Source organism: Typopeltis vanoorti, chromosome 2 (assembly GCF_054136105.1).
Source record: "Typopeltis vanoorti isolate ZY-2024b chromosome 2, IOZ_Tvanoo_1.0, whole genome shotgun sequence".
NCBI classification, from domain to species: domain Eukaryota; kingdom Metazoa; phylum Arthropoda; class Arachnida; order Uropygi; family Thelyphonidae; genus Typopeltis; species Typopeltis vanoorti.
Genome location: NC_143550.1, coordinates 107,275,408 through 107,302,230, shown reverse-complemented (window position 1 = coordinate 107,302,230; position 26,823 = coordinate 107,275,408). Strand labels below are relative to the sequence as shown.

The following is a 26,823-nucleotide window of genomic DNA, read 5'->3' as shown; positions in this document are numbered from 1 at the left end:
TCGAACTATCAGTCGTTTCCATATTGTGTCCTTCTTGTAATTTGGAACCTACTGAATGTTATGCCATGATCCCGTATCAAAGATAAACGTCACAATTAGGACCAGATTCAGCACAAAAGCGATTTGTCAATACAGAAACTCTGTGTCTACATCTGCACGTGTTTATAAACATGTCCACAGCTGCTTACCCTTGTTGAGATGACGTCATAATTTGGTTTTACACGAAGACGAAATAACTGCGGTTCTTGCGGGGGGAGAAGGGGGGAGAAAGAAATTTGAGTATGACTTAACTAAGATTGTGGGGGTCGTCTTGGTAACACGTTTCGTTAAATCGTAGTCATGGAAACGTGATGACAACCACGCAGTAGCAATCGCGTTCCTATAAACTGGCTCGTACCGCTGGCACAGCAGAACAACTTACAGATCTTAAGCATCGAACGGACACAGGATGGCCCTCACACTGATTGGGATGTTAGTCGCATGTCTTCTACTTACCACAACAGCTCCGACCAGTGCGCTGTCTATCAAGGTGAGCCATTGTACAAATATCATATATTAACATAATCAAAAACCTTTTTTTTTTTTGCCTAATCACTCTTTATTCCGATGTAGATTATATATGAAGAAATGCATAATACATCCTGAGTGGATTTGAAAATACACGTAAGTGAATAACTAAATGTTGCTAACGTCTGAGTCAAATAAAATTAAATCATTAGCCATTTGCTGCATTACATATTGTGTTAAACTTTGCGAAGATTTCCTTCAGAATATAATTTATGTTTGGGTGGAACTATCAGTAAACTAATGCAAACTAAATACGTTAAACAGACATAGAGGCATCAAAAATATCAACAGCACGCTGAGTAACTCTAATTTACTGTTCATTACTTAGCAAAAAGTGCACTGCATCATTTACTTTGTTAAGAGAAGTTATATCTAAGTTAAGAAAATAACTTTTCTTTGTTAAGAAAAGTTATTTCTTTTACGTTATATCTTTTAAGAAGTTTTTTTTTTCTTTTAAGTTTAAGTTAAAGAGGAGTTATTTCTTGTAAGGACTTATGTTAAAATGACTCAATACTTTTATTATTATGTCCAAGATATTTCTTCAAAGAGTGAAGAAGCTTTATTTAATATAACAAGCCAAGAATAAGAAAAGTCTAATGGAAGAAATTCGTATCTTTTTAATGTAACGTATCAGGGTTTCCGCAATTATAACAAGTAATAACGGAACCACTAATAATTAATGGTTTTGACATTAATTCACAGATGAAGAAGACGAATCGTTAAATATAATCCATAAATCATTATTTATATATTGATTTAAATAGCGCCATTCTTCTTTTTTTTTTTTTGGTTTCTAAATTCGCCTATAACTAGAATGAATTTCCCCTTCCTGAATGAATTCAAAGCAATTCTCTCCGTGCTTCTTGTGATTTGGAATACTTTTCATATTTTAAACTAGCAAGTATTAACACAGAAATGTTTCCAAAACAATAAATCTACTTTCAATCTACACAGTTAATTTCACATACGATTAATATACTTCAGACAAAATAGAATAATTTCACGCACATATGACTCACTGATACATTGAGAGCCTAGATTTTCAAGCAGAATATTCAGCAAAAATAAATAAAGAAAGAAATAAACAACTAAAAGTAGTTTGTAATTTATTATTTTTCACGCTATATTTCTATGCTATACTATCACTCCAACTTATCATCCAGTCGAACTTAGTATCCATAATTCATCATTTTCTCAACAGTAAAGAATTTCAGAAAAAAAGCTACCATTCGCAGAACTTTTTTATTTGTTCATTCTTTCATTCATTCCTAAACAGTATATGGGATGAAGAACGTATCGATAGTAGATGAATCCCACTGTTACAGGGACTTCATTCATGTATTATAATAGTATCAGTATTATACTATTACAGTTTACCTTGCGAAGACTAAGAAGAAAGGATAAACTTATGATTTTGAATTTCAACATCTTCATGAAGAGAAATTGAAATCCAATGATTTTTAGGACAATCACGCCAATGAAAGTTTCGAAACCAACAGTACTCTGAGCTGTAAACAAATATATACTGTGGAAACTTTGTCCTAGAAATCAAACATGATACTTTTTTAAGCTAATTCCTACCTCCAGTAAGCAGAGTCTCGGTCTCAATATCTAATAGTAAATATAACGAAAAGGAAGGATAGTAGAGAATAGATTGTAAATATTTTTATTATTATTATCTGGATGCTTCGATGAATTCCTGAACTCATCGCGAGAAGCCTCAAGTACATCAAACAGCGTCTATCATACTCTTCCTTAAACTCATTCATAGTCTATGAATTCACTAATAATAGTCTATATTATTGCACTAAATACTTTAAATAAATAAATAAAACACATTTTGGTATTTAAGTTTAACGAATGAAACAATGTATGAAAAAATGATCCTCATTATCTTGCTCAACAAATTCTTACTAAACATCTATAGATGACGACTTGCTCATTTCCCTGCAACAACATAGTGAAAAACAACCCTTATCTCACACACACACACACACACACACACACACACACACACACACACACACACACACACACACACACACACACACACACACACACACACACACACACACACACACACACACACACACACACAACGTTTCAGCCTTATGCTGCTTTTTTGATACTTAACTTTTGAAGAGCGTATTATGCTTTCTCAGAAAAAAAAATTGAAAATACGCTCAAATACTATTTATTTCTAAACTAATTATCTCCAAGATATCTAAGATATTCTATTACAGTGGAGAAGATTTTCAACATCTTCATGAAGAGAAATTGAAATAATTCATCTTTTTTTTTTTTCAGTGGGAATATGTATTTTGTACGCTTAACATCAACTTAAAACGAAAGGAAAGGAAAGATTGCTCGCATCCTACATGAGATTTTCGATCCCATGCTTTCCAACAGAAAAACAAATTGTCGCGTAATCTTTGCAAATATGCAACAGAGATCCTGGGGGATTGAAGTACATTGTGATACGACGTCTATATCGGGGACAATTTCACAGTCCCACATTGAGATGTTATCCTTAACAGGACATCCTGTTTTAAACAACTTTCAACTCTTGCTAAATAATCACCTCCTTTCCCCTATTTTTCACCCTTCAGCCATCTACCTCCTATTTCTGCCGACAACTTTAATTCCTTCTTTCATTTCGCAAAAAAAGCCGATCATCTCAATTTTCTTATACCGAACGAGTTACTATATTTATAAAAGAAAAATTACTCACAAATAGAAAGTATTGAAATCAGAACTGATGAATTTTACGGAAAGTAAGATACACGTGTAATTTAGGCAACATTCATTAATGTAACTGTTGAAGCAGAGAATTAAATGAATTACTACGATTACAAAAGTGATAAGTCATTTGTTAATGTCTAGTCAACAACAGCTGAACATAATCGTTAGTTGACGATTAGGAGCCAAAAGATTTGAATGGTCTGCAAATATTCCAAAATAAAATAAATATATTAATATCGCTTTATTATTTTGATAAATATCTCGTAAAACTATATGCTTATTAAAATATTTATAATCGCATTTTCTTCCGTTTTGAGAAGAGTCAAAATATAAATAATTTTGGCTGTAAATGAAACCATTATATTCAAGGTATGGTGAATTATATTTTAAAAGGAAATTAAATAGTGTTGAAAAGCCTTAGTTTTTTATTTTGTTACACATATACATTTGTAAAGTAACATAGCACATTTTAATTTTCTCTCAGTTCTATATTTGTTAAAAAATCTTTTATATCAGTTAGCCTCCTGGTACTTCAACTACTCAGTTGCAGGTCACTCAACGAAACATGTAATATCACATTTTTCATCAGACAGTGCTGTGTTCTGTTCTGTGTGCTGTGTAATCATAAATCCTGTTATGCTATTATACCAACTGGTTCACACTGAAATTATTCCACCATCTGTGTCATCAATTTACATCAATTTCGGGTACAGCAGAAATAATGCAAAGGACAGCTGAAAAGGTAATTAAAATAATTTTCCTCAGAATCAAAGCTAGCTCAACTGCATCGTCAGTAAAACCAGTTTTGCCTTCCTAGTTGGCCAAGTGGATAGCAGTTTCTTTTGCTCTTCTACCAAAAGGCTGCAAGTCCGAATCTGAAAACAGATGTTTGTCTTTTGATGGTAGATAGACTGTGCCACTCGTTGTGAGATCACTCTCACCGCCTTACTTATTGAAGCGTCTGAAGTTGCTTGTAAACGTTCCATATCTGTAGAGTAGAATTTCTGAATTATCTAGCGACAATAACTTTCACAATGTTTTGTGGATGGGATTCACATAAAAAAGCGCATTGATTTATAGCAATTAATGCAAACTTCTGCTTCTGTTCAAAAACGGAGAGAAACGATACCGTGAATGCTTAGCTTATATGAAGTTCTCCATGAGCTAGTTGTTGGCGAAAAGTTGATTGTGAAAAACGCGACTTCGAAATTTCGAGAAGTCCGTAGACATTTACCCCCCCCCCCTCCTTATTTTACTCTCTTAGGCCAACTGTCCAACAATCTAAATTTCTTTCCGAACTGAAGGAACATTTCATAGGACATTACTCCGATGGTGAAGTCTAGACAGTTATCTCTCTCTCTTATTAGGAATTACCGCCAAAACAACTAAGGTTATGAAGCCAATGTATTATGTTTGATAAATGAGTATCTTCTGACCAGTTTGTCTGTTTGCCGTAGGGAAAAAACTTGCCATCTCCGTATGAAACAAAACAACCAAAATGGTGATGATAATGTAATTATGTTAACAATACGCTGAGAAATAACTACCAAATTACAGAAAAAGAAGCAGCCATGCCATCAGCCTGTCTAAATTTCAGCCGGAAAAAACCAAATGGCTTCGTTTATACTAACTGAGCTAATGAGGCTCTATTGGTAGTGTGAACTACTTGTTTACACATAGCAAAGTGTGCGGGGGGGGAGCGTGTGAAATGTCCTTAAACTGTTTTTAACTCTTCAAATGAATATTATATAAAGTATAATGAATATTATATACAAATTAATTATATAAAGTTTATATAAAGTGTCAATTGTAAGCATCGTGCATGATATATGATGTTTTCTACTATTATAAATAGTGTGTTCCATTTTCTTTGCTAACCTTGAAAAAGTGGACATTATTGCGTTTCGATAAGGTGCTGATTGAATAATTTTGGAATATTGCCAAAGTGCTAGAATAAAAAGGAGGGGGGGGGGCATTCAGATACACAGAAAGATGGAAAATTCTTCTAAACGCTATTCATCTTTTCCAGAACTACCCGCCGCCCACCAAAAAAACTTTTTGGGAATAGATCATAGGGAAATATTTAATACAACTCTCTAACTCCTTCTAGTATGTAGTGCAAGTCCAAAAAGCGGTGGTACGATATTCAATACAAATAGCTCGGTTGAAACTGCGTGTCTTGAATTAGGTGGGACCTACGTGAAAGCGTTTCAAAATTAGCCGTGTTGAAAACAAAATTTTCGCAAATTATAATAAAATGCAGATTTGAAGTGCAATTTCCAAAGACTTTTCAGATTTTCCAAGATTAGTTTTTTGAATTATTACAGATTATAATACATAAAAATTGCAATTTTCCTGATCAACAGGCATGCTACTGGGTACAGGCATGCTACTGGGTTAAAAAACAAGAATAATTATAAATAATAATGAATATCTTAGTAAAATTCTTAAAAAGGAATCAGTACAATTTTGCTACTGTGTGACTTCTAAGTTTTACACCGTCCACAGTGTTATTCTTATCAGAGAAATTTTGATTATGCTAATGATTTATCTCTCTTTTCATATTCATTTGCCCTGTTAAATTTATCTCGTTAACGTCCCGTAACACACGATGCACCATTTGTCCTTCAGATGGAAAGACCTGGTTCGAATCCCGTAGATTAATTACGCGAGGAATCGTAATTTTTTTTTTTTATATATATATTTAAAAAGTACTGCTCAAAGCTACTAAAAGGTTATTGAAGAAAGGTCAAATATCTCAGTTTCGTAACTGAGATTCTGAGATTGAAATAAAAACATGTTTTCAATGTAAAACTAAGAAAAAATAACGATATCAAGATAAAATATACAGAAGTACAAAAACGTTGATCGTTGTAAGAGCAATTTTAAAGTAAAAAAAAAAATTAAAATAAATGATCAAGAAATAATGCAGACGAATAAATAGGAAAACATCTGTTTGTTTTTTTTTTTCTATTCATCATGTTATAATTAAAAAAACATGCAAATCTCTACTTCTATATAATTTATATCGCCGAAATGAAGCCATATTGGTTCTTCTTTCTTTGATAATTACTATTATACACTGACCAAGAGATCACTTAGGAAAAATACAATTCTCTGATATAGGGTTATAGGGTTGCTTTGGTATTGGACGAGTGTGTGTGTGTGTGTGTTTTGACCTCTTAAGGCTTCTGCCTTAGGAGAGCTCTTGACCATCCGGGGATTGGTGTTTTCCGGGGTAGCCTCTATAGGGGCAGTGTCGGTGAGTGCCTTTCCTGGAATATGAGCGGTTCTACTCGATGTTAGGGTGAGGCCAGAGCCGGCGCTAGAGTCTTTGTCGCCCGCATGCAATGTCTATCTAAGCGCCCTTGTAACCATCCGGGCGTGTGGGATTCTTTTACGATAATAAAAATTTAAATTATTTGAAATTTCTTAAATAAATTTTGACAGAACAGATGCACGTTGGTTTGCTAAATGTAACGAACCGGGATTGTTGACTAGGCAGGATAATCGTTAAAAACCTGAATATTTAAAAAATTCTCAAAAGTTAAAGCAAATTTTGATAAAGCTCCTTCATTTTAATCGTTGAATATAATGATACAGGGATTATAGCCTTCTCACCAACCCGAATCGCTAACAAAATTAAAATGAATTTTATTTAAAGTTAAAATTTTTTTTGCATTTTACAAGTTACTAAATTCTTAGTAATTTGTAAAAAGTTTTTAATAATTTTTAGTGGAACTATCTTTTAGGAAAAGAAAAGAAACTCAAGATAGATGAGAAAATAAGAAAAGAATTCAGAAATAATTAGAACATTTAATATAAGTATTCAAAAAATAACATCTTCAGAATAACAGAACAAAAATTAAATTACATAAATATACTTGAAATTTTTTAAATTAAAATTTTAGGATTTTTGATTTCATATTCACAAAATTAGAAATAATGGTCTTAACGTCTAATTCCGCACATATATCATTTTCAATAACTATTAACACCAAACTAACAAGCCTTTTTTGTGACATACTTGTTCTTAAGTAGGTTTTAATCAATTTCAAACTTGGAAAAGGAACGTTCCGCTTGCTACACTAACAGGTAAGGTTAATAGTATTCTTAAAGCAATTGAAAAGTTAGGGAAAGATAAATTATTGGACACAATAAAATTAAGAATATCGAAATGGTTTTGAATATTTAAATTATCCTTATGAAAAATATCCCGGAAAGCACATAACTCGTCATATAGTTCTATTGCATTTACGTCTTTATTGTCGCCGTCCTTCAAGAGAATCTCTAAATCGTCACACTTTTTTCGCAAATCTTCGTTATTAATTTGTAGTAATCTATACTAGAAATTGAAATTATCATAATATGTTTTTAGTTGTTCAAAACGTTCTATTAACGAACACATTGCAACGTCTAGAAGTGTATAAAACACATTCATTCTAAATTTATCTTCTGGCGATTGTGGCGTTTCATCATGAAGCTCGTAGTCAAATTCTCGTGTCGTCTTTCGTCGTCGGACTTCCATACCAGTTTTAAATTCTTGTTCTCCGTCCACCTCTTCACTCAGTTCTTTTGCCGTTTTAGAACTTCTTTAAAAGTTGTATCTGATCGATACTCTTGTAAGAATATTTTTAAGTTTTCAATAGATTCCAAAGCAAGAGTAATGTTCATATTTTTGCATTTTACTCACAGGGTTTATTCTGTTAAGTAAATCATGCCCAGTTATAAGAGAGCAAATAATTTTGTAGTCCTTTATTTTAGCACATAATGTTTGTGCTTCCTGCTGAGTTTCTTTATTAAAGTTTTCATTATTTAAAATTTCAAAAAGTGCATCGTAAATATCTCCTGACTGATATCGTAGAGGGCGGATTGCATTAATTTTACTTTCCCATTGCGTTTCTGATGGCCATTTCAATGTTAATTTTTTTACGAACTCAGCATGAAGGACTTCGTATGAAAATGAAAAGAAATTGTGTATTTCTTGAATAATTACAAAGAATCTAATTGTATCTGCATTCACTTTCGCTGCATCGTTAATGATTAAATTTAGAGTATGAGCAGCACATGGCACGTAAAAAGCTCGAGGATTTTTGTTCAAAAGCAAATTTCGGAGCCCATATTTTTTCCCTTTCATATTTGCCCCATTGTCATACCCTTGACCTCGCATGTCTTCAATGGGAATGTTCCATTTTTCCAGTTGTTCCATTATTGTTGCACATAAATCACGTCCTGTGGAATCTGATATATCTGCAAAACCTAAAAAGTTTTTCCTGATCTTGACAATTCCATTGTCACAGGAAACAAAGCGAATAATAATGGTCATTTGTTCTGTTTTACTTGCATCAGGTGTGCAGTCTAAAATTATGGAATAATATTTAGTTTTCGAATTGATAATAAACTTGCATTCCTGATTGCGTTACTTAAAGTTTCCAATATTTCATTTTGACTGTCTTTACTCAAATAGTGTACTCTATTGTTTCGTTGTAGGGTCCTTTCAACATGATTTTCCATAACGGGATCAAACTTCGATAACAGTTCGACTAATTTGAAAAAAATTGCCGTTATTACTTTCATATAATTTATCAGATGATCCGCGAATAGCTATATTTTGGCTACCAAGGAATTTTATAATTTCAATCAAGCATTCTAAAACACTCGTCCAATGTTTCTTTTCCATTGAGACTGGCAATCAATAGTAGTTTTGTTTTTTAAATTTGTATCAAGTTCCTTCCATTTTAAGAAATTTTTCATGTGAGTTAAACTAGTCTCATGTATACCCGAAGTTCTACTTGCATTTCTCCAATCGTTATAACTTTCTACAAGACTACTTGTTTCGGTAGGTGCGAAAGGTTTGCAACAGAAGCGAAAAAAAAAAAGAATTTAAAGTTTCGGAATAAATGAGCCATGTTCTTGGTACGAGCTCCCCGTTTTCCATTTTTCTATTATAATACGTGTCGCCAAATTTATGACCATATGTATCTCTGGGATATATTATATATTTCTTTTGAACAGGCCCCATTTCAATTAAAACAACTCGTAATTTTTCATCAATATTTCCCCATTCACCTGGATCTTCTAAATTTAGAGACTAACGATGTGTTAGTTTCGTGGTCAACTACAACTAAATCTTCTCCTAACTGTTTTTCACTTAAATCATGCATCTTGCTATTTTGTTCAATAGTTGCAATAGTGTTTTCATGCAAACTGGATAATGTGCATGGTTCTTCAACTTTGATTTCTGATGTATCGAGTTGGTTACAATCTGCATCAGAATATTTTAATATATTAACAAATTTATTAAGAGCCCCAGTTTGTTTCTTAACATCTGCTTCTTTCGCAGCATGACGCTTACGATTTTGTGCGCCGGATAACTTTTTTTTAAATTTTTTAAGATTGCATTTCTATTTTATACCCACAAGAAATTATTACACAACACGACACAGAGACGAAATAATAGTCCGCACTGCGCTACTGTCAGTAGCCTACTGAGATGCGTACCATATGACTGGTTAACTAGCAACACATGTTTTGTAAGAAAATTCGTTTCTGCACATAAAAACCGTTCACCGTTTCACTTTAGATAGACTGCAGTAGACACAGCTCTGCAGGCAAGCATTTAGCCTGCTCTCGCTGCAAAATTGTAAACAGCCAGCTGATCAAAGAGGCGGCAATATACAATTTTTTTAAAATTTTTATTCTGTGTATCCGGCCTTATTTATTTTAATATTGATCATTCTAAGAATTTTTTGTTTTCATGATAAAAATTTTGTTTCTTAAAAATGAACTTATGATCGGTGCCCCGGCGGCAGCGCCCCCTTCGTAGCGGCGCCCGCATGCACCGCATGCTCTGCATGCCCGCTTCCGCCGGCATTGGGTGAGGCTGCCACTGAGTAGAACCTGAGTTAAATGATCGTTCAGTCACTCGTTGAGTTTAGAGTGATCTGGAGAATTGCCTAGTTTTTGGAGCAGACACTTTACTGATATAGTAGTCTCTATAGTGAAACCATTATCAAATGCACTAATAAAAGGTGAATAGACAGAAGCGCTCGTATCTTTTAGGTGGTACAGACTAAGACAATCCCAATGCTGAGGATTGTATTCTTATAAGCTCTCTCTCTCTCTGTGTGTGTGTGTGTGTGTGTGTGTGTGTGTGTGTGTGTGTGTGTGTGTGTGTGTGTGTGTGTGTGTGTGTGTGTGTGTGTGTGTGTGTGTGTGTGTGTGTCTTGTTAAAATTCCCGAAACTTTCAAAGTTTCTACATATATTCGGCTTTGAAATAACGTTGGAACCTTAATATTCCCTATTTTTATATAATACAGATTAAATTTATAATTAACATGTAATTAATTATAAAAATTTGAAAAATAATTATAAAATATGCAAATTATAAAATATTCCAAATTCTAATTGTGATGTGCATTGACTATTTTTTAAAATGTCTGATTCTTTAACTGTTTAGCAAATTCAGAAAAACCTATTTCATTGCGACATCTTCAGAGGCGGCTCGTGGCTTGAAATCATGGGGTGCTGCAACTTTCGAAATATACATACACACACTGTAAGTACAGTGTATGCGTGTTTGGATAAAATATCAAAATTATGGTAAAAATTAAAAAAAAAAATTAAACATGAAACAATATTGTTTATTATCGATAAAATTTTATAGTTTGGTATAATTCAAAATTATTTAAAATAAAATCTATTCTTTTAATTGTAATTAAAGGAATGGATTTACAATTTTTGGACATTACAATTAAATCCTTTAATTGTAATGTCCAAATATTTAAAGTGTCGGAGTAAACTGCATATAAACAACGGTGGAACTGCGCGACGGACAGTGCCACATTACGCTAATAGCTCGCATCATACTATGACATGCATATGCTTGCGCGCGTAGCAATATGACACTGTGGTAAACACAGTGCCGCTAGCATCCTTTGCCCTCCTAAGTGCTACAAGATGGATTTTTATTATTTTTTTATACAAAATAAGAGAATTGTATAGGATTGTTGATGATAAAATTAATATTACAAGCAATATTGTAATAGAAAAAAACATAAATAAATTAATAAATATGTTTATATATCGAGAAAAATTGGGGTGCTGCATTTCCGCAGTATCTATGCACGAGCCGCCCCTAGAAATCTTCTTTAAAAAAAAAAAGAAAGAAAATAAAAGAAAAACACATAAATATCTAAAACTTCTATTCTAAATTTCATAGATTACATGCTATAAAATTCAACGGTCTGAAAACTTATAGAATTTACGAAAATGACAAGGTGCAGACAGACAGACACATTTAAGAATAACAAGCACATATTACAATCAGCATCCTTCTTTACTTAATACTTGAAACAAACACGGTATAAGCAGAAGATGATGAATAAGGCAAGTGAGTAGATGATGCGAAGGAGTAGTGTGCCGAAAGTGGTTGCAGGATTTCAGTCACCTGGCAATGGATAAAAAGAAATGGAAAACGAAACAAACATGTGACATCAACGTGCATTGGGCCCATGGGCATTAATGATGATGATGATCCTTCCTTACTGCAGTTTCCTTTTGATCATTTTAGATAATGACATAATTCATTATCATAACTGTGCTTCTAAAGTAGTTTTGGCCTTGTTTCTTTATGTGATGATAACACAGTAAACGCCTGTCAGCACTAGCACTATAGATGGATAAAGAACGAGATAATCTGGAAATCCTGCTATGTAGATCAAACATGAAGCATTTTCAAGTCACTTCAGACTTCCACTAAGTAGTCTCGCACCGGGCAATGACAATCATCTGAACACTTAAAGACAGTGACAAACTCTATGCTCGCCACAGAATTCGAACCCATTGCACAGGTTGAAGACTGGAGTAGCTATCCATTTGGCCCACCAGCCTGGAAAATCAGCTTTAGCAAAATAAATTTATATATGTGGAATATACTGTTCATTTGAAAGATATGAGTCATTTATATTGGGCTTAGTTGACAGTTGATTTACAACCATTTCTAGCATACTGATTTTTTCACACGTAGAATCGTTCTTGCTTAATTATGTCACTCTTTGAATTTAAGACAAAAGTTAATGAGAGCAGAGTTCTTATGTTGTATAATTTCAAGTTGTACTGCAAACTTTTGTCACACTCAGATCTTTGCATTTAAGCTAAAAATGCCAGTGAATTGAGAAATTTAGTAAATTGTATATGAAATGCTAAAAAAATAAAATTTGTCTAACTGGTACAGTGTGTTGTACGGACCAAAACAGACGACCAGATAAAACAAATCTAATAGGTGTTTACACATTCTTCGAAGTGCATCAAATAAAATAGAGCATTAGAAGTAAAACATAATAGCATTTCAATCTGCAAAACTGGCATATGACTATAAGAACATTGTGCTGCAAATAATCAGTGAAAGAGATAGTGGCCATCGAAACGTACTGTTAATTATCTACATAAAAGTTTCTACAAGAAACTTTTATGTAGATAATTGTTTTCTTGTTCATTTGTTTGTTTTGAAGAAAGGACGATTAAAAGTTCCTAGTAGGGAATTAAAGATGATCGAAGAAAAATATAGTTTGTAGACGTAACCAAGAGCTCTTTTTGCTTATGTGAACATCTCCTGCAGGAGTCAAAAAATGAAAACAGTTCTTATTATGAACACATACAACGTCATTTAAATTAAGGGGATATTAATCCCACATTGTTTTAAAACCGAATAAGAAACTCAAAGATTGGAATCAAAGAGTTTCATGCCGAATATAGTAAACTATAAAAATATCGGCGATTACTAGCGTGAGCTAATTCAAGTAGTCCTAGTACGTAGTACAATACCGGGCAACTCGTTGCCCAAGATTGTACTACGTACTAGGACTACTCGTTTTTCAAATTTAAAATCATCTTTAAAAATTAAGGGACCAGTGTACTACCATTAAATTACTAAAAAAAAATACGGTCACAATCATTAGCTAGTGAAGTATTCGTTAATAAAAAAAATCTCGAATAAAAAGGATATCTTCCTTCAGCAATTAAAAAGGTCGTCGGTCATTGACAATTTATGAAATGTGACGTTTCAATTCAGTAATATTGTATTTTAATAAATTGAAAACTCACTGGACTAAGTGCATTAAAGAGTAAGTTTCAGGGTGCTGCAGTGTTTATCATTCGAATATTAAACCAAATTTCCATCCTTTTTTTAAAAAATAACTGCTACAAACTTTCGATACTACCGTAAGCATGTTTTTCCTTCTCCAAAACATGAACTTTGGCAGCGTACAAAGTACAAGGCCAACAAAAGATCCGATATAACAAATATGGTAGCACTTGTGACGTAAGACTTCTGAAATTTCATTTTTCACTTAATCATCAAAGTTGTACCAGTGATCCAATAAATAATGATTGACATGAAATTCGTGGGAATAAGTGGCAAACGGCTCAAACCAACCATAGCAGTCCTTCAGTGTGATTGTAATATAGTAATATTCAAAAAGAGAAGTAAAATATTATACTTCTGGGAAAGATAGATGCAATATAGAGCGCTCATTAAGAAAATTATATGGAATAAGAGAAAAATTAGTCAAAACACTGAACTAGCTGTATACAAGACAATGTTCAAATCAAGTTTAATTTATGAACCTAAGAATGGACTTAGAAAATAGAACACTTAATCAACTATTGGCATTCACTGATATGAGAGTTCTGAGAAAGATTAGGAAGGTAAACAGATGCCATCAATGGCAGTATCATATTAAACATTAGGATATTAGGAACGAATTATTTGCATTCAGGAATGTGTTAGCAGAGTTAATTATTTAAACAGAATGGGGGAGTAAAGGTTGGCAAAGCAAGTGTTTTTTTTTTTTTTTTTTTTTTTTTTTTGCCAGAATATAGGAAAAGACCCAGACGAAGACGAAGATATAGGTGATTTGATACCTTAGAAGACAAAAATATATGCTCTGATAATATTGGAGTCTTGACAGATAACACATTAATTTGGAGGAAAATTGTTGACAGGAAATTAGTAATGATCTAACTTTTTCATATGGTACTGTCGTAATAATCAGTACGCCTCATAAGGGTGTATATCAGGAATTTCGTGAAGATGATGATAATGAATTAAACTAAATAAAACTGTTAACTCTATATGCGAACTGTTGCGAACTCTAAAAAACATCAGTACTATGTGGAGAAAAGTAGCTATGGATATCGAAGGAAATGGCTCATATATTTCATGAAGAATAGGTCGCAGTCCACAGACAAAACAGGAAAGCGTGTTGCAAAGAATAGAGGTAGATGCAGTGAAAGAGGACAACGAGAATTTGGCTCAGGAAGTTTGAATCTGGACAGCGAATGGATGTTGACCAGTTGTGGGTTTTTACTTAAAGGAAAGACATAAAGCAGAAACAGAATGTATATGAGAAAGTGATGGGAATAATTTTCTGAAGGAGTATGTTCATATATTAACAGGATTGCCTTCTTCAGGAAAGTACCAAACATCTTAAAAAGGATTTTGGTTCGCCATAACAAATCAGGAAACGGAATTCTGAAGTTCGGCGTTTTTCAGATTAATATAGTATCTGTTGTACATAAGAAGTAATATCTTGAACTGAAAACGTATCAAACGTATCTTGAGCAGACGTACATCCCTAACTTTCTCTGATACAAACACATTGCTTTCATAGTTCCATAGCTATCAGGTTTTAGGCTGAGAAAGCTGTGAATGCAATTTGTTTGTGTTATGAAAGTCTAGGAGTGTAGGTAGGCTCAATAAAGGAATATGATCATGCTTGAAGACTTACGTAAGGTATTTTCAGAGGTAAGGGAAAGTGAAGCGAGACCTTTTTTGCGAGAAATAAGACAAGGTTTGTTTTGGTAGCATTAAGATTCAAAATAGTAGTCCCCATATAGAGGACTTGTTCTCCAGGCGAGAATAGTATTTAAAGTATTTGTTATGGCGATCTTGAAGCTTGAAATGCTCGAGCACTGCAGTATTCGTCAAATGAGGGAAGGGAATGGAATTCATCAAGTTAAAAAAAAAACACCATTTATTTATAGGAGGAAGACGCAGGCGAAAAAAAAGTACAAGGTACTGTATTGAAAGTATAGAACCCTAGTTCATCTACTATTAGAAGGAAAATCCAAAAGAGAAAACTGTCCATTATGACACGTGCTGAATATCCAGAAAATAATCCAGCAATCCAATTGCAAAGAACAAAAGAGAAGGCACCATGAAATGAAGTTTGGCATAGAGTTGTTCTTGATAGGAAAGAGGGAGGTAATTTATCTTACTCAGTCATTTATGCAAATGATTGGAGAAGAAAAACAAAGAGTTTCTTTGCATGATGTTATTCTCTGAATATGGGAGAGTGGAAGCATCAAAAGATGTTGAACCCATTGACCTTGGAGAAAAGCCGTAAGGCTCGAGTGCCATGTGAGTAGGAATCGTGTTCACTATATGTGGCCGTTTTGAAGCCAGTGTTTCGTTTCTTGCAAACTGCTAGGCGATTGCTAAGCTGGAAGCTTTTGTCTTGAGCCACAGAAGAAATGCTGAACTGTTATCTCCGGGATAAGGCTTGGATGGTGCTTTTGGATTTTGAGCAGAATGAGAGATGATGATCTTCATTCGAATTAGAATTGTTTTTCTCATTCGATAGAAACAGATGTTCGGATCAGGAAAACAGAAACAGTAACCAGACTCTGAAAGGAGTAAAATCAGAAGACAATGCCATTTTGCATAATTGTAATGCCAAAGAACAAGAGAATGAGAAATTGGCTGGGTGAAGCTGGGAGAGAATGTCCCATCTTCAATCAAAAGAAAATTTAAATGAGGTTATTGCACCTGTTATCAAGAAGAAAACAGACATCTATAATATATTTGGAAAATGAGAATAAGTTAATAAAAGGTCTAAGGTGTTGGGAGGATTATTTTATATTCTAGTGGGTATATGGGCACCTAAGGGTGTATATACCAGGAATTTCATGACGATGATGAATTAAACTAAATAAAATTGTCAACCCAACATACGAAATGTTGCGAACTCTACAAAACATCATTACTGTGGGGATTTTGTGTTAGCTTATTGCCAACTAGCGAATACCACGACATCTTTCACAGTTTATTACGTCAAATCGAAGAAGGGAAACCAGTTGTGGAAGTCAAAGTTTCCAAGGAAGATAATCTTTGTCTGGATATTTATACTCTAGAAAAAATGTTTAAAAGATAAATAATGAAAATCAGGTTAGTTATCACAATTTACAGAGTGATAAGGACAGAAAATGAATACAACGAAATGTGTGACGTGAACTTCGATCTACAATAGATAGAGTCGATTGTTGGTTTGGTATTTCTCATCTGACGAATATACTTCGTGATAGAGCAATTGTGCGGGATGGTTAAGGTGAGAAAAAGATTTTTTTTTTTTCATGAAGCATTTCCAGATATATTTGTAAGCAACGGTGAACATATTATGTACTACCAGTACATTACAAATGCGTTCAATATGAATAGGTGCGAAGTTGTAAAGTTCAAACCTCACATAAATCACATACTCACGTAGGGTAATCAAGATGCTAAACTCTCGTTAGAAATAATTACATATTATTAACAACTGTGGCAAGAAACTAAAGCAATAATAATCGATTAGTATGCATTTGAATGATTTTAACGTGATTGGAGCATAGCGTATGAATTCTGAAATGCAGAATGGAATGGTTTAAAATAGTTCTGAAAGCAGTTTTGCAGATTCCAAACTAACTGAAATTAAGTTCTTTCCAAAGAACTTTTAACCCACCATTATATAATACCGTATATAATACATATAAGATGATATGTTATTATAATCATCTACATAAAGCAGATTGAGGCCACCATGAAGAACGGATTTCAAGTCCAATCTATCTGCTACCAATTTATTTAAATTTCTATAGAAGTTCAATCCATTTATGCTCTATCTATTTCTGTCTTGGTCTTACTAGAAGCCATTCCGAACTCTTCCGTTTTTTGGGGAGTTTGAGGAAATCTTTCAGTTGACACACTGCATATATATTCACAGCACTGCAATTATTTTTCTTTGATTCTTGCTATAATTAGAATACGGTAGTGTAATTGTTCTCTATCTTCTGATTGGTTTATTTCAGTACATGATTTTTTATTTATTGTTCTGAAACACTTGTTTCCAAAGGCTTTTGTTCTCCCTTCTATTTGATAATCCAAGTCTGTAGGTTCGCTTGGCAGTTGAATACAACTGCCAAGTGAACTGTTCAACTGTTTTATATAAATAGTAACTGAAAGCAATCCTAAATTAGATAGTGCATGCGCAGTTTTTGTCACCGGCACCAACTGAGTCAAAACTGTGGTAATAGCAAACGAAAGGCTCGAAATGTCAAAAAATTGAACACCACTAAGCATACCATCTTTCTTTAACTTCTGCTAAAAGGAACTGTACTTAACATATTATGGGAGAAATTGTGAAATGAAAGACTTAAATCATTCTAAATGCATACAAATACTTCCCTATTTTTTAAAGTGAATAGCGCTGTGTGTGTGTGTGTGTGTGTGTGTGTGTGTGTGTGTGTGTGTGTGTGTGTGTGTGTGTGTGTGTGTGTGTGTGTGTGTGTGTGTGTGTGTGTGTGTGTGTGTGTGTGTGTGTGCGTGCGTGCGCGTGCGTGTGTGTGTGTGTGTGTTGCTATTAATCACTGTGCACATCTGTTGGACTAACGTATTAGAAATCCTTAGCTGATAGTTTTAAACAAGTGTTGATATCAATAATGTGTCTACGCACCTCAGAATATGATGATATAATATGTACTTGGTATCTTCTTCTCCAACTATTGTGTGCTGAGTAAACCAAAACACAGCTCGCTGAAATATCCAGGCATGTAGTTGTTTGGAAGTAGGGCAGATGCTATTAAGGTTATATAACGTTTGTAAACTGAGTGTATTCTGGCAGGTTTCCAAATAATTACAAAAAAAAATCATTATGGGTGATTCGAAATATAAGACCGAATATTTGTCACAAAATCTAACAGTGTACTCCAGAACTATTAGAGAAAAAGCATGAACATAATTACAATACTAAGATGGCGCAATTTACAGACAAAAAATACTAGATGTGGTGGTGGACGGTGGATGGCGTGATGGAGATGATTGGTAGTAAAGGTTCGGTGTAATGGTGGAGACAGTTGTTTAGTAGGTGTCCTCCCCGCGATGAGTCTTCAGACTCCTTGGAGGTGTCACGAATAATAATAATAATAATAATAATAATAATAATAATAAGATGGAGACTGTTTCCTTTTTGTGGGTTACTCGCAGTTATCTAAATGCGAGTAAAAAGAAATAAGAAAAACATTTAAAATTCTACTTATCCTTAAACCAAAGCAAGTTTTATAATTTTTACTGCTTCATTTTAAAACTAATAAACAATTTGTGAACATTTGTTAAGACATAGGGATAAATATAAACAACAAATTATTGATTAATCCAAAATAAATTTCAGTACAAAAAGAATTCACTTATCGTTCTCAAAATTCATAGTTATCTAATGAGTTTCAAATATTGCAGCAGGAATGTGTTAGTTTGTTATTATTTTAAACGACTTTCAAGTTTAAAATTGGGAAATCGAATTACGCACACCACTTCCTCAGATTTCAACGTCTGCTTTTCTTGAGGCATAGTTAGCGCCACCTTCCGACGAAACACTTATTCACAAATAAAAAAAATAAATAACAGAATATTCAGATTATATTTCTCATGATTTTATTCCTGGAACTATTATAGTTGGCCAGTGACGCTGGCTGAGTACGATTCAACAGCTACAGAGTTATGGATATTAGCTTGATTTCAACAAAAGTTGTTTGGTTGGGGGGGGATTAAAGAAATAAATACATTTCATTGAAATGAACTGTGGAACAGGCGTGGGCAGCAGGGTTTTTTCCGTCAATTTATCTAAGGTCTGTCATCCCGCAAGCAGGCAAACCAACCCCCTGCACACACACAGGATACAGCCATAGGATATAGTACGGCAAGGAAGGCAACGGGAAACCACCATGCTCATAATCATCTCCCTAATATGGTAGCATATAGCTGCCCCCCCCCCCACTTCCGTCCGTATGGCAGAAGGGAATAGATAGACATTCAACTTTGCCAAGTTGCCACTACTGAATTATATCTGACCATCATTTTTTTTCCTCCAGTAATTCGCACTTTATTTATTTTTTAAATAAAGCGCGAATTACTGGAGTAATTTCTTTTTTTCTTTTTTTTTTTTAAAAAAAACATACGAAACGTGTTTTAAGCGATTACTTTTAACTATTCTTTATGGCTTTTCATAAGTCCATTTATTAATGGCAATTGCAAGTGTTACTTGATTCCATTGAGAATAAACGTTACCTCTTGGGCGAATAAAATGTAGTGAGGCAAGAGGAGGCGTGCATCGTACCAACGGCGACATTACTTTCTCCCCAATATCAGCAATCGCACTACTATTATATATTGCGTATTCTTCAATGGAAAATGAAACGGTATGTTCACGGTTATTTCAATAAAAGCGTAAAAATTTTAATACGACACATTTGACTACACTTTTTAACTAACTGAAGGATTACGAGTGTGCTAACTTGTCTCCGGAGCGCGTCCACGTCTATGGATGCACAGTTTGCATTTCAGATACCCACAGCTCTGTAACTGAAGCGAACCAAACTCATATTTATGTATAATTTCTGGCTGTAAATATACTTCAATAATGACAATCAAGCCACCGGATACCCTATAGTTAGAAGATAATAATAATAATAACTGAATGTAGATAATCATTATTGATGACCTTCACTGAATTATTATTAAAGGCAGTTTCGAAAATGAGCTTATCACATTTTCAGTAAACTACTACTAAAAAAAATTATATTTATTGGCCTAAAATAATACAGAAAAAATTCTGCAAATAGTAAACCTATATCTTGATTTTTATAGAATTTTTACTAAAAATAAAGCATTTTATTTATTTATTTATTTTTAATTAGAGGAGCTCAAATGATCAAATCTGCTCGACTGGTACACCTTGTGGTTGGGAGGTCTATCACCCATCCACTAGAGAAACATTATATTATATTAAGAGTCCGTAAGTATTTACTTTATTTTATTTTGTTTTGTTTTACAAATCAAGTGATATTAAATACAACATTATTTTAAAGCCGAATAGAGAAACTATAAAATTTTCTTACATAATGACACCTGTTGTGAGTTTATAATATTATAATCTATTATAATCATGCGCCCTAATCGTATGTTATTCCTGTTATTGTTTAAACTACTGTACTGATGATGTCCTAAGATACTTGGGATGAAATATTTATAATTAAATAATTTTCACTGTGGTTAATACGTGTGTTTCTTGTAGTGAGAAACTATAAAAGTTTCGTATGAAATTTGACCAGAGAGCTTACGGGAATACACTCGCCGGCATTTACGGGTTGCCCTAGACGGACCTTGTAGGAGACATGATCACTTAGCCCAAGCGTTCATATATTCTCTTCCTATTGGTCCATTTTGATAAGATTTCACTGGCCTGACAGCTGTTTCAAACTGGTTGTCTTTCGTCAGACACCAGGCAGATACTTAAGTAAAGACATTTCTAAAAATTAGGCGATCCCTTGGACCAATCAGAGAACTTTTCTAACTCCCTCCCCCCCCCCCCACTTTTTTCTTTTTGATTACAAGTACTCAGCGTTGGTTCCGCTCAATGACAGGCTCACCCTATCACTGATCAGAAAAGCTCATATTCCAGGGAAAAGCATACACCGACAAAGTCCCACACGGGTCACTCCCGAAAACTCTTCCCCCAGAGACTCAAGTTGCTCTCTCAAGGCAGCTTATTAATATGCTGGGGTACCTGTCCAGAAACTCGTGCAATCCCTCAAATCGCCCAACAATGAGCGACCTGAAGGATCTTTTAACTCGGCAGTGGCTCCCCATTCGCTTAACTTGGCAATGGTTTCCGTCCAATATCTTTCAGATATTGACCATGGAGTTCTTTATTTTTCTAATCTTCTGATTTTTGTGTTCATTTCTTTTTTGCTTGTACTCTTTTTTTTTTTTTTTGATCTACGATCTTCACTACTTTTTCTTTGTAATCCTCAATTAATTGCAGGCATAGAATTCTGTGGCTAATTGGTTCAAAAGATATATTTCGGTGATTACACCACTTTTTTTATTATTCAGTTATACAAAATACTGAAATAATAGTTCCCGACAAGTTTCGTAAATCGTAGGATTTACATCTTCAGGGGTAAATAGTATAACTTAAAGTTTAAACAAGAGAATAATAAATACAAATCATAACCGTCTGGCTATTCATAAACTCAAATAACAGAATACAGATATAAAACGTTATTGACATTGAACAATACTGGACGATGTCACGTGTTCTTGTTCTCGTTCATACAGTCCGAGCTCAGATTGAGGTAGATTTTTTATTAGAGCTGACCACACTTGATGGAGAATTAAACTTTGATGTTTATTGATTTTTTCCTATGGAAAAAAATCTCAAGATTCCTACATCCACCAAAACCACCTCATCATCCTCTTAAAAAAACCAGGAGTCTGCAAAATCCATTGCTCTTGCGGGATTTGCTACGTAGGACAGATAGGAAGATCTGGAGAAATACGCATGGCTGAACACCAAAAAGACGTACAATACAAAAGAGAACAAAAAAACGGGTCTTGCTTTCCATACCACTTCCACTGGACACGATGTACTCTGGCAAAAAACGACGATGTCATACATAGAAAGCAACAGTTATATAAGAAAATTTAAAGAAGCTGCTAATATGCTAAAAAACCCAACCTAATGCAATAAATATCAAGCTTTAATTCTCCATCAAGCGTGATCAGCTCTAATAACAAATCTACCTCAATCTGAGCTCGGACTGTATGAACGAGAACAAGAACACGTGACATCGTCCAATATTGTTCAACGTCAATAACGTTTTATATCTGCATTCTGTTATTTGAGTTTATGAATAGTCAGACGGTTATGATTTGTATTTATTAATTCTTTTGTTTAAACTTTAAGTTATACTATTTACCCCCTGAAGATGTAAATCCTACGATTTACGAAACTTGTCGGGAACTATTATTTCAGTATTTTGTATAACTGAATAATAAAAAAATGTGGTGTAATCACCGAAATATATCTTTTATCCTCAATTAAGTTATTTTCTGTGCTTTCCTTGATATAATCATTCAGCGATCACTTTTCCTCTTCTACTGTTTGCTTCACTTGCAAAAAACCACTAACTCCACTTTTCCTGGCAATGTATAACCGATCCACATCACCGTGTGGGTGCAAGATATGATTCGGTGCCATTCATTTTCGTGTTTTACGATTAACTGCATTCAAATCTGCTGGCGTTCAGCCAATTATCCCTGCTCTGTGTCTGATTACAAGGATGGCCCATGCATTGATTACTGTTCCAGTGCTGGTTTCATTCAGTTTGAACTTGAGAACTTTTCTAGCTCTTACCCCCCCCCCCCCCACACACACACATACTCTTTTCTTTTTGACTTTTGAATTTAAAATGTCGTCTGTCTCAAGAATTTCTAGGTATTTATATGATTCGTGCTATCCATGTATAACAAATGAGATATTTTTCCTTTTTGCTTTGATGTTTGATATCCAAAACTAGATTTCTTTAGAATTAATGTTAGAGAAATCGTTGCAAAGATGAACAATAGAGGGGATAGTGAGTCACAAAAACTCCTCTCTTGATATTCACTTGAATAATAATAATAATAATAATAATAATAATAATAATAATAATAATAATTAATAAGAGTTTTAAAGAAGGACGGCTGAAAAATAATAACATCAAAAACAAACTGATTAACACACATAATTTGGCCAACAAAACAATTGCTGAAGTTACCGAAGAGCTAAAACAATGAATTACAGCGACTGCACAGAAAATTAAAAAATATGAAGCAAGAATAAACTAATATGTACAAAATATGCAATTTTGACAGAACAACGTCAGTTCTTTCAGTTTCTCCAGAGAAATACAAATGCAAACCATCATTTACCAGGAAAAGAAGAAACACTCAAATTTTGGAAGTCAATCTGGAATAATCCTAGTGAACACAATAAAGATGCCTCATGGATTAAGAAAATAGAATCAGAAATGAAACAATAACAAATGTAAAATGTCATTATCACTAAAGAAATGGTCAGTGCGCAAGCTAGAAAATTAAAAAACTGGAGTGCACCTGACAAAGACGAACTACATGGATTTTGGTTAAAGCATCTAACCAGTCTACATGATCGAATGGCAGAACTGTTTAATTATTTATTGCAGTCAGGCTCAGTGGAAGACTGGATGATATCTCGGCGCACTTTTCTCTTCATGAAAGACAAGGATAAGGGTCCAGACCCAAGTAACTATCGTCCAATAGCATACCTATCAACTATGCTTAAGCTGTTCACTGCAATCATAGCAAATTCCATATACCACTACTTATCAGATAATCAGATTTATCCGATTGAACAAAAAGGCAATTTTTAAAAATCTAGAGAAACAAAAGATCGGATCCTTATTAATAAAATGATTCTCAGAAGCTCAAAAAGACAAAAACCTAACTTAAACATGTCTCATGAATAGACTACAAGAAAGCATTCGATTCCCTCCCACACTCCTGGATCCTAAAATCACTATAAATATTTGGAATTAGGAAAAACATTTGTTCCTTTGTGGCTGCTATGAAATCATGGAAAACATCTTTAATAGTGAATAATGAACGATTCAAAGATATGAACATTAAATGTGGAATTTTTCAAGGTGATTCCTTGTCACCATTGCTCTTCAACATTTTTTTTTGATACCTTTATCTATGATTCTGAAGAAAACAAAACTTGGATATCAAATTCCTAAACGTAATATTAAAATTTCCCATCTGTATGGATGACTTGAAGTTATATGGAAAATCGGCCCAGCAAATAGACTGTTTAATTGAACACAGTTCATATTTTCAGTCAGGACATCAAAATGGAATTTGGTTTAAATAAATGCACAGTTTTATCTATTAAACGAGGAAAATACTAGCCGTTTTAATTTTGATCAAAAGAAATATATAACAGCAATTTCAGCTGACGAACAATATAAATACCTAGGAATATTAAAAGCCAATGATATTTCCCACTCGAAAGTTAAACAACTTGCAGCATCAGAATACATCAAAAGAGTTAGAAATATTCTGAAAACAAAAATAAATGAATTAAACACAATTAGAGCAATGAATTCTTGGACTAAACCAGTGATCCGATACAGATTGGACAAACGAAGAATTGGACAAGCAGGACCGCAAAACTAGAAAACTAATGACTATGCATTATGCATTACATCCACGAAGTGATGATGTTGACCGGTTGTACCTACCGAGGAGAATAGGTGAACGGAATCTGCTGCAAGTGAGACAGACTGTGGAAGAAGAAGAAGAAATTAGTTTAAAAGTTACATCGACAATACCTCTGAGCCAATGCTTCAAGCAATTACACAAGAGTGCCTTCTAAAAAAGCAACAACAAAATAACCGATATGCGCGCTGGAAAACTAAACCCTTGCATGGCCAATTTCTTCGAGATACCGAAGACAAAATTGACGTGAACAAGACGTGGCAATGGCTGTAGAGAGTTTATGAAAATATAATCTTCGGCATTGGAGTTCCTTTGGTTTGTAATACTGGGTAGAGTCCATGTCATAGACGGTATGGACTCTACTAAGTACCAAAACAATGCGAATATACGGACTCCAGGGCAGAGTACGTATCTTTGAAGTAGTTCAAAGCAAGGCAATTCCGATGCCGAAGGTTATATTCTCATGCGCTCTCAGCGAAATTTCGAACTATTAAGTTTATTTCTATATTTGGCTATAAATTATAGATAGAACCACACCTTCCATTTCAATATACAGCCGAAAGGCTTCATACTCTGGTGTGTAATATTTATTAATATTAAATAATAATAATATTCAATAGCAGTTTTAATTTTAGTTTTCATGCCTGTATATTAAAATGCGTGCGTTTAATATTGTTGCTATTCTAGGAGAAAAAGCAACAGTATTAAATATTCGTATAACACATAGTTCTAATTTTTTTATTTTTTTTTCTCTTTACAGATGTGACTGCTCAGAAGATAAATCTTGCTTACCATATACAGATGATTTGTCCGTATATGCATACGTTTATCGTTGCAGATCTACAGAATGATGGGCTGAAATGGAATCTTCATTCATGAATTTGTATGAAAAGTGAAAAAAATTCAGCACAGAGCAGCATGATTTTGCACTTGTCCTAATATGCAATTGCAGGCCATGACCGTCTGTTTTCCTTTCCCCACCTTTTTCTGCTGCTTACATCTTTCGTGACATTAGTTCATGACACATGGGTGAATCTATATAGCTTACCGGAGTGGTTACTTCATTATTTCTTATCATTTATTTATTATAGCACATATGTATATGTATAATCACTCATATTCGGAATAGCCCAAGAGAGAAAAATATCCATGACATGATTTTGTTTAAGCACAGCATTTAATGTTATATTTTCACTTGAACACTATTTTTTATCCACTGTATAATTTTATTGATGTCGGTTATTCCATTTTGTATTTCATGTTAATTTGATTTAAAGGAAAAAAAACGATAATACTCTAATTGTTACTCTATGTTTCGCTTCAAGAATAAAGAATAATATAACTGATGACTTTGTGGTATTTATTTATTGTCTTTAGACTTCATCATGGGATTAAAAGTTTTAGACCAATAGAATTTTTAAAGTTATATAAATTCGTTAAAAAGCTCATCTGATACGAAAACATACAAAAAAAAAACATAAAATGCAAATTGCAATTAGGAAATCAATTGTTCGAAGAAACATTTGGTAGATAAATAAAAAATTCCTTTAACTAATGAATATTCATCGTCGTCGTCTTCCTATCCTGGTTCTAGGACAAGTGGACTGTTCCGGACTCAGTCCATCTTCTTCTTCTTCTTGGTTGTTCCCTATTCCTCGTTCCTCTAGTCTTATATGTTAAGATTTTTTTGGCAATATTTCTCTCTGCATCCTTGCTATGTGGTCTAGCCAGTTTTTCCTATATTTATCATCGAGTCTGTTATGGAATTGATTTTAAGATTTTTAATTATTTCGCAGTTTCTTTTTTTATCTATTAGGGTGAGTTTTTCTGTTTTCCTGAGGAATTTCATTTCTGCTGCCTGAAATATCTATTTCGTTTAGGTAAGATAATTTACAGCCTAGGTATTTGAAATTATTTACTTGCTCAATTATTTCATTATTTATTACTATTTTGCTTCAGATAGGGTTATCTCCGTGAAAAGGCTTGACTTTAGTTTTCTCCGTTGATATTTCCATGTCATATTGTTGTATAATATTATTTAAATTATAGATTGATTTCTGCAGTTCGTCTTCAGTCTTTCCAAAGATGATCTGATCACCCATCAAAGAGTAGTGTGTCTATT

General features: G+C 33.8%; 1 long non-coding RNA gene across 1 annotated transcript; it reads left to right on the top strand.

Annotated features, from left to right (window-relative positions):
• Positions 1 to 305: 305 nt before the first annotated feature.
• LOC150109314 (uncharacterized) lies at positions 306 to 26,048 on the top strand. Its single transcript, XR_016549671.1, has 3 exons — positions 306 to 529; positions 20,318 to 20,415; positions 25,462 to 26,048. It is a non-coding gene; the product is annotated as an uncharacterized LOC150109314 (long non-coding RNA).
• Positions 26,049 to 26,823: the final 775 nt, after the last annotated feature.